This window comes from Monodelphis domestica, chromosome 3 (genome assembly GCF_027887165.1).
Source record: "Monodelphis domestica isolate mMonDom1 chromosome 3, mMonDom1.pri, whole genome shotgun sequence".
NCBI lineage: Eukaryota > Metazoa > Chordata > Mammalia > Didelphimorphia > Didelphidae > Monodelphis > Monodelphis domestica.
Window position 1 is genome coordinate 511,337,690 of NC_077229.1, and position 19,813 is coordinate 511,357,502.

The 19,813-nt window shown below is 38.6% G+C and overlaps 1 long non-coding RNA gene across 3 annotated transcripts in view; it reads left to right on the forward strand.

Moving 5' to 3' along the window:
• LOC103096465 (uncharacterized) overlaps nucleotides 1–16,292 on the forward strand; it is a 38,665-nt gene extending 22,373 nt beyond the window's left edge. For 2 of the 3 annotated variants that reach the window (XR_008917948.1, XR_008917947.1), the window contains 3 exons: nucleotides 575–875; nucleotides 8,563–8,656; nucleotides 15,918–16,292. This is a non-coding gene — a long non-coding RNA (uncharacterized LOC103096465). The remainder of the gene's footprint in view (nucleotides 1–574; nucleotides 876–8,562; nucleotides 8,657–15,917) is intronic. The other variant, XR_463758.3, reaches the window with a different exon arrangement.
• The last annotated feature ends 3,521 nt before the right edge of the window (nucleotides 16,293–19,813 follow it).

The following is a 19,813-nucleotide window of genomic DNA, read 5'->3' on the forward strand; positions in this document are numbered from 1 at the left end:
GTTGGCAATATTCTTGTCAGAGTCCTCCTTAATGGACTGATCCTTCACCTGGAAGACAGTCACATACCCAAGAACCAGTGTGGCTTCAGACAGGGCCCAAGGATAGTTGACATGGTATTTGTTGCCCAGCAAGTACAAAAAATATGCCAGGAACAAAATAGAGGTCAGTACAGATAAGAAACCATTTCCTAAAAGAGTCATAGTACACTTTCCATCAAGAACTACCAATATACACATTATTGATAAGATCTGATGTTCAAATAATGCTTATGATTCAGTGTAAAAAAATCTATCCCACCATGATTTATTAGCTGCATCTTCTCTGCCAATCTAACTATCCACAAGTACCATTTTCCAGTGACCATCATAAACATGATCCAAAAGACCATAAAAAATCTAAAATTAATAAAGAAAAATGCCAAAATATGCCAAAAAAAGATATGTTTGAGGTTTACAAGCTAATATCAAAAGAGTGACTATGCCACTAGATTCTCTTCTAATAAGTTCTTAAAGACCTCGAAAGTTTTTTCAGCTTGATTCCTAAGGAATTCACTGTTGCCTATCTCTCTTCCAGAATACGATCCTGATCAGAGCTCCAGGCTCCAAGAAGAGACAAGCAGCAGCAGAGTTAAAAATGTCCTGTCTTTCCACACCACATCTTCCTACACTGATGGGGCAGCTTACATGATGAGTCTGTCTTCCCTGAGGACTCACAGGACTTAAATATGGGGTATCTTTCCTTCCTGTCTCTAGTAGCTGCTTTTCAATTTCCTCCAAATGACTGGAACTTCCAGGTCATGACAATTTTCCAGCTGGGAAATGGAATTTAATCAAGATCAGGAACAAGACCACAAGCATGAGGCATCCCAAAAGGGGTAAGATGGACTAACAACTTAATATCTAGATTTCCTCTACAGAGGGAGGCAAAAATAGGGTGAGTGACAATTCCTAGTTAAAAAGGGATGTAGCTGGCCCAACTTTAGACCTTAATTAGAGTTGGTGAGAATAAGAACATTCCTCTAAGAAGCAAGAGACCAGAAGAATGGCTCCCTCTGAAGAGCTGCAAGGGACCTTAGAGATTATCTAATCTGGCTCCTTCATTTTACAGATAAAGAACTGAGTCCCAGGGAGGTTAAGTAGTTTGCCCAAGGTCACACATGTAATAAGTAGCTATGCTGGTATTTGAACCTCAGTCTTCTAAACATCAATCCAACATGCTCTCCAATACACTACCTCTGGGCAGCAGGTGGTATACACAGAGCACTGGGCTGAGAATCAGGAAGACTCATCTTCATGAGTTCAAATCTGACCTCAGACACTTACTAGCTGTGTGATCTTGGACAAGTCACTTAACCCTGTTTGTCTCAGTTCTTTATCTATATATTGAACTGGAAAAGCAAATGGTATCCATACCAAGAAAACCCCAAATGGAATTATAGAGAGACGAACATGACTGAAATGACATAACAACAATATACTCTGTTGCTTTTGAAATGTTTGATTTCCACTATGCATAGAATTGAGATGTGTTTCAATGTATCCCAAAATAAATTATAGTTGAGAGACAGCCTTATTCCAGAAAATCATGTTACAATAGCTTCTTTGTTTAAACTAATTGTTTCCTTTGCTAATTCCTAGTTGTCAGTAGACATAATAATCTCTGAAGATCCTTCCAGGGGTATGATTCTAGAATACTATGACACTATTTGTTTGCTATCCTACAAACATGGAACAAGGCTAAGATAACACTATTGGTGACAGATGTATTCTTTTTTGAGAGGCAGGGGATAGTTCCCCTGATTACACTCATTATACTTGGAACTCCATTCTCTCCAGAGGCTGAAACCAGTCTGGTTTCATTCAAAGGAACTCTTAGATTCTCTCATCTCCATTATAGAAGGGCACCCTTTTCCATAATTTGATGCATTTATTTTTGTATTTCAAGTATCCATGATTTTATTTCTAATGGATCTCTGCCAACGTAGTCTATGATTTGTCTATATTTGGACAGATTCAAGAGTTGGGATAAACCAAAAATTAATCAGTCAGCACAAGGTCAAATGGTGAGGATCTAACCCAAATGTAGGCAGATGTGCCCAATAATAATAGCACGAGACTGTTGTAAGGATCAAATAAGAAAAGACTGACCAAATCTTAAAGTGCTATATAAAAATGGCCTATTATTACCAACAGAGGTCAAGGAGCAGCAAAGAGAAAAGGCCTAATTTCAGGTCAAAATTTCAGAATCTGGGAAAATGAAAAGGGTCCAAGTTTAGCCAAGAATCTGAAACAATCTGCCATGTTTACTCTTGTATGTAGAATTATCCTTGCCTTCTGACTTTCCTGATGTGATCTTCAGCTGACAGTCCCCTATGACAGCTAGAATTATCCTTTTTTTAATTTAGAATATTTTCCATGGTTACATGATTCATGATTTTTCCCACCCCGCTTCCCTCCCTTCTCCCAAAGCTGACAATCTATTCCACTGGGTTATACATGTACCATTGTTCAAAATCTATTTCCATGTTATTCATCTGCTAGAATTATCCTTAAGGACAATGACTAGTTTTGATCTTTGAAAGGTCTACTCTTGCTTTAAAATGGCAGCCTTCCTGTAGGCACATTTTCCAAATGAATTGTGTACTCAGCGGTTCAACTTGTAAATATGGAAAGCTTTTCCACTTCAAAAATTGATTGCCAACTTCTCAAAATTTATTAAGAGAATGTTTTCAATTAGCAACGTATAAAGCCTAGTGACAGGCCAATGAAGGTAGGTGCTAGAGATTTTAAAAAAGGAGGTACAAACAGGTTTCCCCTCTTTTACTCAAAGAGCATTAAAAAGTTTGTCCTTGATCTCCCTTAAATTTGTCAATAGGTTTCATAGATGTCTCCCTTCCTTGTGGCAGAGATGGAACAAAGGGTGCAGGCTACTTTAGGAAGTCTTCCACCCAGAAACTTCTTCAATATCCTTTACCCTAAACAACCTGGTAGGGCAGCTAAGTGGCTCAGTTAGATAAAGTGCGGGACCTAGAATCAGAAAGATTCGTTTTCTTGATTTAAAATCTAGCTTCAAATATTTAGTAACTATGGGAGTCTGGGCAAGTCACTTAAGTCTGTCTCTTTTTCCTCATCTGTAAAAAAAGAGCTGGAAGGGGCCAACAAGATGATTAATTGAATAGAGAGCTAGGACTAGAGATGAAAGGTCCTAAATTCAAATCTGACATCAGACACATCCTACCTCTGTGATCTTGGGCAAGTCACTTAACCCCATTACCTCACCCTTACTGCTCTTTTATCCTGGTACCAATATGTAGTATTGATACTAAGATGGAAGGTAAGGGTTTGGTTTTTTTTTTTGGTTGTTTGTTTTTTTTAATGAGCTATAGAAGGAAATGACAAACTGTTCTAGTGTCTTTGCCAAGAAAACCCAATATGGAGTCATAAAGATTTGGGTGGAACAAGTTAAAAATGACTGAAAACCAATAAACAACCTGGTGCCAACTCTTCCCAGTAATCACACTGGTCCTAATCCATCATAAGAAAGTTTTGTTACATGTTAAAAGGAAAAAAAAAAGCTCAACAGCCATTATACGCTCTACAAATAAATTACAGCAATCCCAAATCCCACACAATCCCTTTTCTTACAATTCTTGCATGACAGACTATCTCGTGCTGGAATTCTCCATAATCTGGTATGGCGGGGTAGGAAGAAGACCCACCATCGCAGGGGTACCTTACTACCTTTCCTGCCCTTAGCTCAAGCTGCTTAACTGTTCACAAGGCTTAGATGAGATGGGATTCAACAACTCTGTGACTTCTTATCCGATGGAAAATCAGCAGGACTCAACCATATTCTCCAGCTCTATGCCCTCCAGTCCCCCAGCACCATCCACTAACTTACCTGGGTAATCTAAGGACCTTTGGGCCTGGGCATCTACACAACCACTCAATTCAGGATTTCTGAGTCTCCATCTATCCTTCAGCTGCTAGTTATTTTATGTGAGGCTTCTCCCAATTATGTATGAGCTAACTGAAAGCAGATACCATCTCATTTTTTTTCTATTTGTATTCCTAGAACTTAGTACAATGCTTAATAAATGCTTCTCCCCTCATTTATTTTTCAGCCCTATTTTTCAACATATCACTGTACTCAACCTAGCAATCTGGGCTAGTAAGGTGAGCCTAAGATTTCACAGTTTTGCCTTCACAGTTCTCCCTTTCTCCATATAATTCTTTATTTTTAACCTTTACTTTCTGTCTTAGAGTCAGTATTGTGTATTGAAGAGCAATTGGGGAGAGGCAGTTATTATATTATTATATTAGTTATTATTATTATTAAGCAAATGACAAGTTATTGGGTTCTAGTGCAGTGATTCACTTATTCAGAATAAGTGAAAATATTAGCTGTGAGATAATAGGAATGACAGGCACGGGAGGTCCCAGAGGGTAGAGAGCTCACTATGAAGCCTCAAATTGGAACTCCATGTTTAGCTATGATATTCCTGTAAATGTACAATTTAAAGAATTGCATCCATTTCTCAGATTCACATATAGAAATGAGGACCTTCGGTTGTTGAATGATACTAGTGGGTTTTAACAAAGAAAAACAAAAACAAAAACAAGGTCCCTGGTTTTACAAATGTAGGCTACTCCTGTGGATTTTAGGTCTCTGTCACAGAAGCCGAATCATCTGACTGAACCAACTTTCTGGAAAGGAAATTGAAAAAGAAATTCAATTGGACATTTCAGAAGACAATAGAGATGACAACATAACCAATTGCTACTCGCAAAGCTTTACGTGTATTGTCTCCCATACTTAAGTCTGAATCTCACTACAACCCAGTGAAGTAGCTGCTATTATTATCCTCATTTTTTACAAATAAGGAAATTGAAGCTCAGAATGCTGTTACCTGCCCAGAGTCAGAAAGCTAATAAATGTTAGCAGCAGGATTTAAACCCCGATCCCAAGGCAGCAAGATGGCTCCATGGACAGAAGGCTAGACCTGGAATGAGGAAGAACTGAACTCAAATCTGGTTGCAGACACTTCCTTGCTGTATGTCCCTGAACAACCCACTTAATCCTATTTGCCTCGGTTTCCCCATCTGTAAAATGAGCTAGAGAAGGAAACAGCAAACCACTCCAGTATCTTTGCCAAGAAAACCCCAAATAGAATCATGGAATCAGACAGAACTGAAATGACAACACAACAACCTTCTGACTCCAAGTTTAGCACTCTTGCCACTAACCCATGCTACCTCACTAAAATGAATCTATTGAAGTTCCTAACATATAAGATGAATCAAAAGTTATTGCCTCCAGGCTGTCCTTTCTCCTTCCTTTCTCCTTGACATTCTCCTCATTAGCTACCTTGTGGGCTCTCTCCCAGTTTAATCTCTTTAATCATTTCTTGATTATTAAAATTCATCACTGGAAGCTATTATTCTCAGTAAATACTAAAGTACAGTGTCTTTGGGAACCTCTTGGACTTCTTTGTATTCATTTTTAGAGAGAAAGACAGAGACAGGCACAGAGAGAGAGAGAGACAGAGAGAACCATAGAGAGATAAAGAGATTCAGAGTTATGTTGGTAAATGTTTAACTACTGGCTGCATGGGGGGGGAAGGGGGATATACATACAACATATATTTAAATTTAATCTGCATTCTTAACATTTTTCCCATCATTTTCTTATGTCTAGATAATCAACAACATAATAAATCAAGCCCTAAATTGAAGTGTTAGCCAATTTCGAAAGACTTTATGCTCACACAGAAAATTTGCTTTCATGAGCCCAGAACACAAATTAGACAGACAGACAGACAGACAGACAGACAGACAGATAGATAGATAGATAGATAGATAGATAGATAGATAGATAGATAGATGATAGATGGATGGATGGATGGATGGATGGATGGATGGATGGATGGATGGATGGACAGAGAGAGAGATAACAATGATATATGAGAGCTATAGATGGATAACAAATAAAAGAGTATGCATGGGAGGAGTGAGGGAAGGAGAGAGAGAGAAAGAAGAAGAAAGAGACAGAAAGAGAAACAGAGAGACACAGACAGAGAATTTATTAGATGCATAATATAGGCTATTCTGGCTCTGACTCCCATTGCCTGAAGACCATTTTAGCCTCCTCTCACCAGAGTTTCTCCAGTACCCTTAAGGGGATTGGAGATGTCTAAACTTTCTGCCATTAGCTCCAGACCCCACTGAAATTTCTTTTCAATTATACAGGAGTATCTCCTGCCTACCAGTTCCATTTGTAATGAATAAGATTCTCTCAAGGCTGCATATTAGTTTATAATTGTTTGTTAGTATAAGTTAGAAAGAGGAAATCACTATCACCTGGCCATGCCTAGATAATCTGAGTTTACCACTCTTTTCTCCATTTGCTAGCCAGCAAGAATCTCCAGCCCAAGCACCAGGAGCTGAAGGCCCAAAAAGATATCCTCGCTTCCTCCTTCCTTACTCTTATAAAGCTATTGATGTAGCTCCTTCTGGGTCTTTCTGGTTGAATAGACTTGACTTCAGTCCGGGTCAGAGCCCAATTTTCCACATACCAGGAGTCAAGCCTAGGCACCAGCCTTTTAGGAGAGCCAGGGCATCACAATGTGCACCCAGTCAAAGAGTGGGACTGATACCAACCAAAATGGGTTTTCAAAAGGAATAAAGAGATATAACATATTAAATTCACACACATTTAACCACCAAAATCAGATTAGCTGCTACACAAAAATATTAACTTCATATGATAAAGTCACAAATACACAAATTTACTCCAAGACTAGTGGAAAACATAATCTCTACTCCCATACACCTCCTCTCCTCATTCAATGGGGGAAAAAAGAGTATTAAGTTCATAAAGCATGGTCCCAGTTCCAAATCTCAAATTCCCCTTGGGCTCAAGTCCCAAGTGCCCTGGGTTCTCAAGACTTCCTTTCTGGGTTGTGTATTATAAGAGGGTGGGGGGAGGATTAAGCTGTAACAAATGGGTTCAGCCTTTCAGTATTGAGAGGGAGAAATAGAGGAGACCCCCCTCTCAAAAGCAGGGTACAGGGGAGACAGCTGATGTTTAGGGTTGGCTCAAAGAAAGGAAAAGGGATTTGAAAATTTTCCCCCTTCTGCCTTCCCTCCTTAGCTAAAGCTGCTCTCCCCAATTTGATCTTGTCCCTCTTGTCCCCCCCTCCACTACTCAAAACCAAAGGGTCTCCCCTTGATCTGTTCACTCATACTCAGCTTGGGGAACAGATAACTTTTAATGTCAACTCAATCAGATAATACAAAAGGAATAATGGGCAGGGAAGAATGGGAAAAGGTAAGTGGGGAAAGGTGGTCCCTATCTCTATCTAAACCCTTTTCCTCCCTCCTAGAGTTGAGGGAAACTTAGGCCTTGGCAGCCTGAGCCCCCTGAGAGAAAGTCATATTGACTCACCCCTGGGCAACAGGAGCTGAGGTAAAGTCTGCTCAGGTTTCTCTTCAGAAAAGCCCTTCAATTGGGAAATGTTGCGGGGAAAGATTTCCAGTCACCAGCAGGAAAAGTAGGTAACCCTCAGGAGAAAGTCTTTTTTTCACCCTCTCCCTTTGGCTTCTCAAGACTGAGAGACCAACTCCTCTACTAGTCAGAGTCTTCTCCTCTCCTCTGGCCCCTCCCTTATTGAGCTGATCAATTTCACATACTCTTCAGCCTAGCATTTTTTCTTTAGTGCCAGTCTCTGTCACAGTTGGTTGACTGTACCTGAGCCTGAAAGAAGACTTATCTAAAATCTTTCTTTTAAAAGATGGAAAGTTAGGTGGCTCAAGGTCTAGAGAGAGAAGGTCCTGGGTTTCTGTGTGACCCTGGGCAAGTCACTTAATCCCTATTGCTGGCCTTTACTTCTCTTCTGCCTTGGAACCAATACATAGTATTGATTCTAAGATGGAAGAGAAAAAGATTGTCTGATACCAAAAGGAAGCATGAAGGTAGGCTGTGGAATCTCCATCCCTAGGAGATTTTTAAATGGCATTTATTCTCTTCAGAATGAGATGAAATAGCTATGATTCCAACTCGAGGCAAAGTACCCAATGACTGTTCAGAGTATCTTATCAGCACTCTTTTTCTCTTAATGGAAACTATACATATTACATAATTTTATGTGGTAGCCATGACTGTGGTGAGGAAGACTGCATTTCCCAAAATTCCTGGGCCCCACAGAGCAGCTGCTCAATGGAAGGATTTCCTGGGACTTCATTTCCCATTACACAATATGCCTATGGTGCTGGATGATTGTATCATAAAAAGATGGGAGGACTCTAGAAAAAAAAGGATGTGGTTTGTGGAATCTGAGAGAAAAAAGCAATCGAGATTGCAAATGGGGTCCAGAAACCCAGAAATCACACATGTTCCTGAGATCTCAAGGAGCAAGGGAAGGAGGAAGTTGAGAATAAACAAAAATGAACCATAACAGGATAATATCAGCAAACACCATTTTATAGCATCAACATCAATAATGTTCTGTTCATTCATTCCATTTCTAGAGAGAAAGAGAAAGTGTTTTCCCCATTTCATAGGTATATATTTGAAGAAAAAAAGAAGTGCTTTAACAAAATATAAAGGAAGGAATCTGGAATGAGGTTATATATTAATTTAGGAATGACTGCTGAGGTATGTATTTCTATTTTCTTACTTTGAAATTATGTCCTGGTTAAATATTTTATCATTTCACATATGATTCTCCCCTAGTCTGTTAATAACGTAAAAAACAAATTTAAATGACCTTTAGAAGTTCCCCAGAAAATATGTTGGGGCTTAAATCAGATGAGGTAAGTAATAATCGTTCAGAATACCACCACATTAAACCCTAATCCATGTGAATCCAGCATTGAGTGGAAAATGGGTTACACTTGTGTAAGCCTGGCTTGTGTCTCTGAGGCAGATTTATAAAATATGCCTCACATTCATAGTGATGCACTTAAAAGGTTGGTTATGAAATGGCTTGTGTTTATGAGCAAAACTCTCTAGCAATGGGCTGGAGTGTTGAGGTTTCAACCCTGCACTGGAAAAGATCCCTCTCTCCTATGAGGCTTCCATTGTGCCTTCATCCCACAAAGGGACACCAAGCAATAAAAGCCATAAGTACTTGTGGGACATAATATTAAATCTGGCAAATGTATTTTAACAAAATAATTTTTAAACACAATTAAATCAAGTAAGTCTGAGGTAGAAGAGGACCTACCCCTTCATTCCTCTCTTGTTTGTTTCTCTTGGCTTTCCAACTACAGGAGCAAGCACCTATGACAAAACCCACAGTCAAATACTACCCAGTTTGTCCATTTAGAAGTCATCTTTCATGGTCCAAAGAAAGGAATTGCAGATGTGGCAGACATCAGTGGCTGCTCCTGTACAACTACCAGCAGTTCCCTTCTTCTCTCCTTATTCTCTTCTAGGATCTCAAAAAACTTTGTGTGTGAACACACACACATAAACACACACACCACCACCACCACCATCACCACCATCACCACCCACACTAACCAGTTCTGATCTTGTCAGTTTCCTCTCTTTCCAAACATGGAAGAACTGCAAATCCCAGGGATTTTTCTGCCCATCCAACTATGTCAAGGATAATTTCATTTGTATTTAATGAAACTAGAGTCTTGGATTTTCTATTAGAAGAGCTATCCCCAAAGGAGATGAAGCACCTGACAAAGGAAAATAATACCATTGACCATTCCTACCAAACCCCAACTCCTTCCCCTAGGGAATATTTCATAAAAGTGATTAAAACTCCTATCACAGAATCTCAGTTGGCAAGAGGAGATGTAGTAGAGATGGGCTCTCACCATGTAGCAACCTCAACCTAGCAACTATGGAAATCCTTCATGGCACTGCCTCTTTCTCCTTCTGCCTGAGGATACACTAGATGAAGCGCTGAGGTACAAAGGCTAGCTCTGGTTAGTCATTGCTTTATAATAATTCTGCTTAGTTACAATTGATTTAACGGTCGGACAAAGAGGACCGTGCTGACCCCACCATAAATGAGTGCACTTACAGTTGAAATAATGTCTTCTATATGGCCTTCCTTGAAACTCTGAGGGCCATAAAGATATCTTAGGAACAACTGAAGACAACCAAGTTTCTCTATTGAAGGAGCTGGCAATCCTGCCTAAGGAAAAAGACTCAGACCCATAGCCAGCCCCAAAGATAATGGAAAGAATGGTCCGCTGTCATTATTTCCCTTCCTTGTGTGGCTTAGTTAGGAATCCAGTTTCCCCTTTACTTGGACACATGAGACATTTCCTCTGTCATGAGACTGGTTGCCGATGGACTGACCCCTAAAGGACTGTAGGAAATTCTGGCATCATTACAAAAGCTGCAGGAAATTTCACAAACAAAAAAGATGGAGAGTCAAACACTAGCAATGACCCTATCCACATTAGCTGTATGTGCATATTACATTGGGATTAGAAATAAATAATCATTGAGAAATTATTTTTATACCAAAGGTAAACACAAAGGACTCATCAATAAACAAGTCCTTTAAGGAACTTGATTGCAACAACTCCTTCATTGGATCCAGTGCTCTGAAATGATGGAATATGACTCATTAGCGTAGAGTACATCATAACCCAACCAGATAGAGTAACTCAGCTTTGGGAACCAGTTTCCAGCTTAGACGTAGAAAGACTTTGTCATTTCCAGTCAAAAGGTCATTTCTATTAATGACTCTATTGCAACTCTTCTTATCTATTTCAATTTTCTATGGAAGAAAATGACCCAGTGGATGGCAGCAAAACACAGAGGTTTAAAGTGATGGAGATAGGAGGACCTGGGTTCGAATCTCATATCAAACACTTAATGGCTGTATGGTCTTTGATAAGTCACCAACCTGCTCTGCAGCTCAGTTTTCTTGTCTCTTTAATTTGGGGGGTGAAGGTGATGGTCCCATCTAGCTCTATGATCCTGTGACTACTCTGCCACTCCACTAAATCTTTCCTATTCACTCCAACTCACAGATATCCCCCTCTCTAAATTCAGAGCATTTGTGGTCTGTCTCACCCATTTGTCCCTTAAATTCATATTGCTGTAGGAAAGCTATTATTCTCTTCTTTGCTTATTCAATAATTATAATAATATAAATATATATATATATATTTTATATATATTTAATTATAATAATAGCTATATATAATAAATATATATATATATAAATATATATTTAATTATAATAATAGCTAACATTTATTTAGCATTTAACTAGGTGCCAGATATTTTGCTGAGTGCTTTACAGCTATGACTTTACTTGATTTTCACCAAAACCCTGGGAGTTAGGTTCTATTTTTATATTAATTTTACAGATGAGGAAACTGAGGCAAGCAGGTTAAGTGACTTGGCTAGGGTTACACAGCTGGTAAGTGATGAGGCCAGATTATTGAAGCCTTTAGTGTGCATGTATACATATATATGTATGTACATGTATATGTGTGTGGACAGATATCTTTTCCACGTCACAACTTTCTCTATTGCAGTTTTGATGTTACAGGTAAGCATAAAAAATTAATGGGAATTTGGGGGGAGTTTTGTGGAAATAACAGACATCACTCAAAGGCAAGCAGATGACAGAAAAGGTTTAGAAACTCAGGAATGTACAAAATATAGGTACAATCTTATATAACATCAACATGTTTTATCTTTTAACACTATATATATATGTATAATTTATTTAATCATAAATAGCCCATAAATAGCAGGAACCCTATCAACAGTGTGTCATGCCCTGCTAGTGCTCTCCCTCATCTTAAGACCCATCCACTCCCTGAATGTTTCCCCAAGTCCCCCAGATACTAGTGCTTTCCCCCAGTCTACGCCCCACATATACCCTTTAATCACTTCACACTTATTCTGCAGGCTAGCTAAGTGGCATGGTAGAGAGGGGGTTGCACGTGGGACCTTGCAGATGCCTTCTGACATTTATTTGCTGGTGACTGCACAAGTCACTTATCCAATTTGCCTTCGGTGTACCAATCTGTAAAATGAGGATAAAAATAACAAATCCCTCACTGGGCTGTGGGGAAAAAAAGAATTAGCAGAGATAATAGATGTAAAGCACTTTGTAAAGCCTTACAGCTAGAAACTGGAATGCAAACTACTGTTATCACTAATATATTTTGATGTTGTTACCCCTGATAGAATGTAAATTCTAGGAGAGCAAGGACTATTTTGCCTTCACCTTTACGACACCTTGGCCTCGAATAGGCTTTGGCCGCTAGCAGGCATTTTCTAAATGCTTTTTAATTGATTAATTGATTGATTTTTTTTAAAGTCAGTCCCGACTTCAGGGTTATTCTAGCCCATTTAATGTAGGTCTAAACTGTAAAATCCCCAGATTTTCAATCTGTTCGATCCCCAGCAGTCTGGGGTTCAAATCTCCATTTTTACAAAACCCTACAAAAATTCAAATACACAAAATGAACTAGATCAACATTACTAAAGTGACACAGACAGTAAATAGTTCATCAGAAAACATTTATTAGGTACGTAGTATATACTAGACATTGCAGCCCTGGGGATAAAAATACAAAAAAGAAAAATAGCCGCCTCCTTCAATGAGCTTACAATATATATAGTAAAGAAGAAAATTCACAAAGGTAGCTGAAAGGGATGGGGACAGATATCCAGTGCTGGGATAAGTCAGAGAAATCCCAAAGTAGTGCAACCAGATAGGAAATAAGGAAATAGCTGTCCTGAGCCGTCTTCTTAAATGAAAGTCTTGGAGTTTATGGTTCTACCCTACAATCAGAGAGGCAAAGGACAGTGATGACATGGGACTTTTCAGGAAGATTTGATTTTGCAGGATGATGAGGTTTCCCAACCCTGAAACATGGTGGAGAATTCAGAGAAATCCCAAAGTGAGCAGATGAGTTATTGTTGTTCATCCTTCATTTTCAAAGAGGACCAGTGACATCATGAGGTGATATCTTAACTCGTGCACGAATTGGATTAAAATGAGGCAGAATTGCTTCACTCTCTTTTGTAGAGTCAACACATTCCAATGGCAAGATAGAGTGCAATGAATGACCATGACCTTGTCACTGTCTGATCAAGCTCAAAGTGTTCCACAGGACCTCCTTCAGCCATCTTCTTGGGTGTTGGAACAAATTGTTCTTATCCATCCATTATGCCAAGGTCTTCACATGCTTGGGATAGATACCTCCCCCAATTCACTTATGAGTTTTAAGCCTCTTGGTTACCCTCAATCTGGTTTAACCCATCTGCCAAGATGGTTTTACTAGAATGTGATCAGTGCCCATGCTATAGCTTCTTGGAGCCATAGGTGAGACTTAGTTGGGCAACCCCAAAAGTCCCTCTCAGGAGAAATGGAGAAATTTGTCTTTGAACCCTTTCCCTAACTCAATTTTCCTTTTCCTACCTTCTCCTTCCTTTTAGGGTCCATGTCAACTACCAGATCCCAAGGCTCCTGTGATGATCCAATTTTGTCCTCCAAAAAAATGATCTGATAAAATAATTGGCACTAATATGTTAGGAATAGTATGCCAGGCTAATAATATAGCATGTTAAGCCACTAAATATATATAGTATATTAAGTCACTTATAACCTTCTTAGGGATATTTGCCCTTTAAAAGAGGAAACATGAAATGGGATGATATAACAGTTCAATTCTACAGCTGGTTATTAACCAAAGCCTACCAGGTGAAAAGTATTGTGGTAGGCACTAAGGAGAAAAGGGGGTAGCTAGGTGGCACATTGAATAAAGTGCTAGGCCTGGAACCAGGAAGATTCATCTTCTAGAGTTCAAATAGCAAATCTAGTATCTCTGACCCAAATGGTATCAGAAAGAGATGGGCATAACTGAACTGAATGAATACCAAAAAAAAGGAGGAGTAAAGAAAGGGAGTAAAGGAAAGAAAGAAAGAAAGAAAGAAAGAAAGAAAGAAAGAAAGAAAGAAAGAAAGAAAGAAAGAAAGAAAGAGGGAGAGAGAGAAAGAAGAAAGGAGGAAGGAAGGAAGGAAGGAAGGAAGGAAGGAAGGAAGGAAGGAAGGAAGGAAGGAAGGAAGGAAGGAAGGAAGGAAGGAAGGAAGGAAGGAAGGAAGGAAGGAAGGAAGGAAGGAAGGAAGGAAGGAAGGAAGGAAGGAAGGAAGGAAGGAAGGAAGGAAGGAAGGAAGGAAGGAAGGAAGGAAGGAAGGAAGGAAGGAAGAAAGGAAGGAAGGAAAGAAGGAAGGAAGGAAGGAAGGAAAGAAGGAAGGAAGGAAGGAAGGAAGGAAGGAAGGAAGGAAGGAAGGAAGGAAGGAAGGAAGGAAGGAAAGAAGGAAGGAAGGAAGGAAAGAAGGAAGGAAGGAAGGAAGGAAGGAAAGAAGGAAGGAAAGAAGGAAGGAAGGAAGGAAGGAAGGAAGGAAGGAAGGAAGGAAGGAAGTAAAGAAGGAAGGAAGGAAGGAAGGAAGGAAAGAAGGAAGGAAGGAAGGAAGGAAGGAAGGAAGGAAGGAAGGAAGGAAGGAAGGAAGGAAGGAAGGAAGGAAGGAAGGAAGGAAGGAAGGAAGGAAGGAAGGAAGGAAGGAAGGAAGGAAGGAAGGAAGGAAGGAAGGAAGGAAGGAAGGAAGAAAGGAAGGAAGGAAGGAAGAAAGGAAGGGAGAAAAACAAAGATGTTTATGCCCTGTCTCCTCAATCAGTCTATGCTCTTCATTACTTTGTATTCCCAGTCCAGAACATGAGACTAATATTTATTGTAGGTGCTAGCCTGAAGATGAGGATTGATGATAATGATGATGATGATGATAATGTGTTGATGATGGTGCTAAAGAAAAAGATTTTTCATTTTGAGTTTCTATCGTCCCTTAACTATTATATAGTCAATGTTGTTCATGAAATAACAAGAGCCTCTTTCATCTCTTTAAGTTATCTTCCCTCCCTTCCACTCTAACTGAAGAGCTTAAATTGAGAGAATATTAAGCCTGGGTTTTTACATAGTTTCCCCTTATGAATTCATATGAATTCATATTTTAAAAGCTTTAAATCTTAGTTTATCTATTTGTAAAATAGTATTATTCTTTGATACAATGTAAGTGAAGATTGCAAGTTAATCAAGAGTTCATAAAATGCGTTGATTTCCTCAGATAAAAGATGCTATGGCACTAAGGAATTGTGTTTTCGGCAACTTTTGCCTTACTATTGGCTTTTTTGAGGGAAAATAAGTAGATCATGGTGAATCTGCACATAGGACTGATCCTTGTAGTTTCCCTCACTCTCTAAGCCTTCATCCCTTGTCCAAAGGCTATCTAGCAGGCATCCATTTGGGTTTAAACACCTACCCAATGTCTTAACTAACCCAGCTCTCTCCTCAGAACAGGCATTTATAAATAAGAATTAAAAATAAGCAGAGGCAGGAGGGTTATTTTAGAGATAGATTAGGCATGAAACTTTAATCCACACTCAGAGTCCCAGAGGCTAAAACTGCCTACATCTCAAAAGAAATAATTCAGAAAATAAATGACCATCTTAAATAAAATTTAAATAACATTCATAGAATCAAATAGATTCTATTTTCTCCCAGTGTCACTGCCACCCACAGACATACATTTGTGCTATGGCACAAGGAAGGGTAGAACACTCCCCAAGCTAATAAAAAATTAAAGCTAATTTGAATTTTTGATCTGATATTTTCTTCCAACGGATTCAAAATTCCTAATTCTATTGCACTGACAAAAGATGTTGACCCAATACTTTACAGAACCAAACAAAAACAAAAACTTGGATCTCTGATCTGTGTCCACACTCCTGCTGTGTGCCTTTAGGAAAGTTGCTTACCCTCATTAAGTTGTCTTTCCTTTATAGCAAAATGAAAATTCCTAGCCTTCCAGAGGCAAGATAAAACAATATACTAAAATCTTTGGGTTTTCTTTTTTTTTGCAGGGTTTCCCTAGGGTCTAAAGAGATGACTGTTGGACAGACAACAATGATTCTAGAAGTCCTCAAGATGAAGATAACTTGCTCCTCTTCATCTATTTGTTGAATTCTTAATTAACGAATGGGGCCAATTCAACGCTGGTTGACAATGCCCAAGTTAGCAACATATTGAGGAAGTGTCATTTTGACTCTTGACTTGTGCCTCTCATTACTCACTTGTGGTCATTCCATGATGGCAACACTTTGTCTTCATGTTCATCCATGGAAGGTACCTATGGAAGTTGATTAATAATACCTGGGGAAATAATCCAAGCAATATGATTTATTAGTAAAATGGGCATAATAAAAAGTCAGTGGACTCCCAGTTAGTCCAAAGACTGATTGCAGAGTGAGACAAATGTTTATGCATTGAAAACAATTAATCAAATAAAACCAATTAATTATAAGAAAATAATTAACCAGGATACAAAATTAGGTAATCTGATTTCTAATTGGAGAAAAGATTAGGGACTTTCCAAATTGGGAGAGGGGGAGAGTGAGTTTTGGTTGAGTTGGAATGAAGACAAATAGGTTTGGGGGTCTTTCTTTTCCCAGAATTGAAAGGCATTGATACATTACATCCTTTTGCATTGGATTATACCATCTACTTTCCCATGGACAATTTGCAGAAGAAAAAAAAAAACAATATGGAGAATACGCATGGCAGCACAAGATTGAGTCAGTGTTTATGAGATCGATTCTACTTGGTTTTCTTGATTTCCCACACCAAACCAACTCCATTTTGTAACTGTCCTTCACTCCATTTAGCCATACAATACATATACATCAAATCCAAGCCTTAATTTTACAGGAGAGAGAAGTGAGACCACGCAGAGCAAACAATTTACCCAATCAAGGGGGTTTTCTTAGGTTTGTTAGTATTGAATAATATTAATATTGTGTTAACATCATTATTTTCATTCCATATATGGCATTTTGAGCATTTAATCCCATAAATGAGATTAATTCAACTGTATAAGACTACACAGACTTGAGATATCCTACTAACTGAAATATTAATATATATGAAGTGAAGAAGTTAAGGGAAATATGCTTCTACAGACAATGAGAATATCTCAAATTTATAAAGCCATCTTTTCCACTGAGTACAATGTACCTTCACAGTTATATTTTTATAATTTATTTATATTTTTCATATTTATACTAATTTATACTTATACTCTGTACTTACATAAAGATTTATACTTTTTCAGAATTCCATAATTTCTTTTTTGGTAGGTTGCAGTGAATAGAATTCTGGGTTTGGAGCAAGGAAAACCTGAGTTTAAATCCAGTCTCAGACACTTACTATTTGTGCCCCTGACAATCACTTAACCTCTATTTGCCTCAGTTTCCTTATCTATATAAAATAAGGATAATAATACCAACTACCTCCCAGGTTTGTTGTGAAGATCAAATGAAGTGATACTTGTAAAGTGCTTCATTCAGTGTCTAGCACATAAGGTCTATATAAATGTAGCTATTTTCATTATTATAATAATTATTATTCCCACAAGATAAGGAAGGATGTAACAACCAAAGGCAAGACTGACACAGCCAGCTCTCATTTCTGAACAGGTTCCAGCCTAGTACTCTGTTCCCTAAACTTCTTTGTACCACCTTCCCTCCTCTCCTTCCCTCCAAGAATGGAAATATGACCTAATGGAAAGATTATTGAACTGAAGTCTGTAAACCTTAAAATTTCTTAGACTTATAAATGTTGGAAATTTCACCATTGGGAAATTTCATACTTGATATTGATAGTGGGTCTTGGCTATTGGAATGTGAACCCCATTGGCATGGGAGGTTCCTCCTCCTCCCTTCTTAAGATTACTTTAGGACAGAAACCTTTTGCTGAACAATGGAAAGGACTTTGACCTATGCTTAAGCACAGAACAGGAATTTCTTTGAGTCATGATTGATTTTAGAATTGATACAATAGAGATACTTGGAATGACAGAATCAGGTCTTGGAAAATACAATTTCCACCCCACTCAGTCCTAACAGGATTTAGGAAGGGCTGCAGCATAGATCAAAATTTAATTATTCCAATCTCTACCCTACTCAGGGTAACAGGATTTAGGAAGGGCTGTAGCAAAAGATCAAGATTTAATTATTTGAGAATATGACCTCCAACAGACATGTGCAAAGCCATAGACCTCTGGGTGGTCCTGGGTTAAGCTAGAGCCACCATTGGCACAGGGAAGACATGGACAGTGATTGGTAGATGTGAGAACTGAGGGGAGGGAACTTGGATGGTTTCCTTAAAGATAGAGGGGTCTGAGGACTGAAGGGGATTGGTTGGAGAGTTTTGGCTCTGAGTGGTTGGAGAGGTGCTCTGAGAAGCTGGCTCTGAAGGAAGCTGGAGGTGGAGGTCCCGGAGACTGTTTCTCCATTTTGGTCACGTGAGTAATAGGGACTGATCTCCTTTCTTTGCCCCAGCTATCTAAAGGCTTGGGCCTTTTGGCCCAGCCTAAACAGAGGGGGTATTTAAGCCCTATTCCCTTCTCTCCCCTTTCTCTCTCCCTCTCTTTCTCTATCTCTAATACCTTTTCTTCCTCCTGTTTGTAATTAAACTCTATAAAAGGCTGACAGCTGACTTGAGTTTTCATTTAGGAATTACATAGCTGAATTCCTTAGCGACCTTAAATTAATATATATCAGTCTTTTAAAGTGATTTCCTTGTCACAAGTCAGAAGTCCCAAGTTTGAGTCTTGTCCTACCAGCTGAGTGACTTTTGCAAGTCCCCTTCTATAAAATCAGGGGGATGAACCAAGTGATCTCTGAGGTTTTTTCCAACTTGAAAATTCCAAGATACTCTATGAATGTCTTTGTTTAGTCATTTTCAGCCATGTCTGACTCTTCATGACATGATTTGGAGTTTTCTTGCAAAGATACTGGAGTGGTTTGCCATTTTCTTCTCCAACTCATTTTACAAATGTGGAAACTGAATTAAATAGGGTTAAGTGACTTGTTCACACAACTAATAAATGTCTGAGAATAATTTGAATTCAAATCTTCTTGACTTCAGGCTCAGAATTCCACTGAGCTACCTAGCTGCCTACAGAATTGTAAGAGATATTTAAAACTTTAAAAAGAAAATATCCATGATCTTCAAGGGAAATGTAGGTAGATCTGTTTTGATCTTTCTCTATTGGTTCACTCTGTCATCTCATTCTTGTAGCCATGCCCAAGTCTCTCTGGGTTAATAGTGTTTCATCAGCCTCTGGGATCCTAGGTAGAAGGAGATTCAGATCAACATAGCTATTAGGATTCTCTTACCTAAAAAAAAAAAAAAAAACCTACCTCCTAATCTTATTTTTAGATATAGAACAACACCTGCCTAAAAAAATGTTCCCTATTTGGACCCAAAAATTCTTCCCATATTCTTCAGTTTGTCCTGAATTGACTTCTCAGCTTTATCTGGGAGTGAGGAGAGGAGTCTTGACTAGCACCAGAAGTTGGATCCAATATTACCCTTCATCTGTTGACCTTAAGTTAATTCAATATTCATAGTTCTCTCTTTAGTAAAAGCCTGGTTTTCCCAGTTTTCCAAGAAAACTATAAAGCTCCATATTAATTCTATAAAGTCCATGCTTTTATTAACATGATAATTTTAGAAAAGAATCCGGTCCTCATTCTCCAGTTGGTCATACAATCTCAGTGGTAGATACTATCATCCTCTGGAATCTGTCTCCCTCATGTTTATACCTTTAAAAAGCCACCACATAAAAACTGGAAATTGAGAGAATGTCCATCAGTTGGGGAATAGCCAAACAAATTGTGGTATATGTTAGTGATGGAATACTATTGTGCTATAAGAAATAATAAGCAGAATGGTTTCAGAAAAGACTGGAAAAATC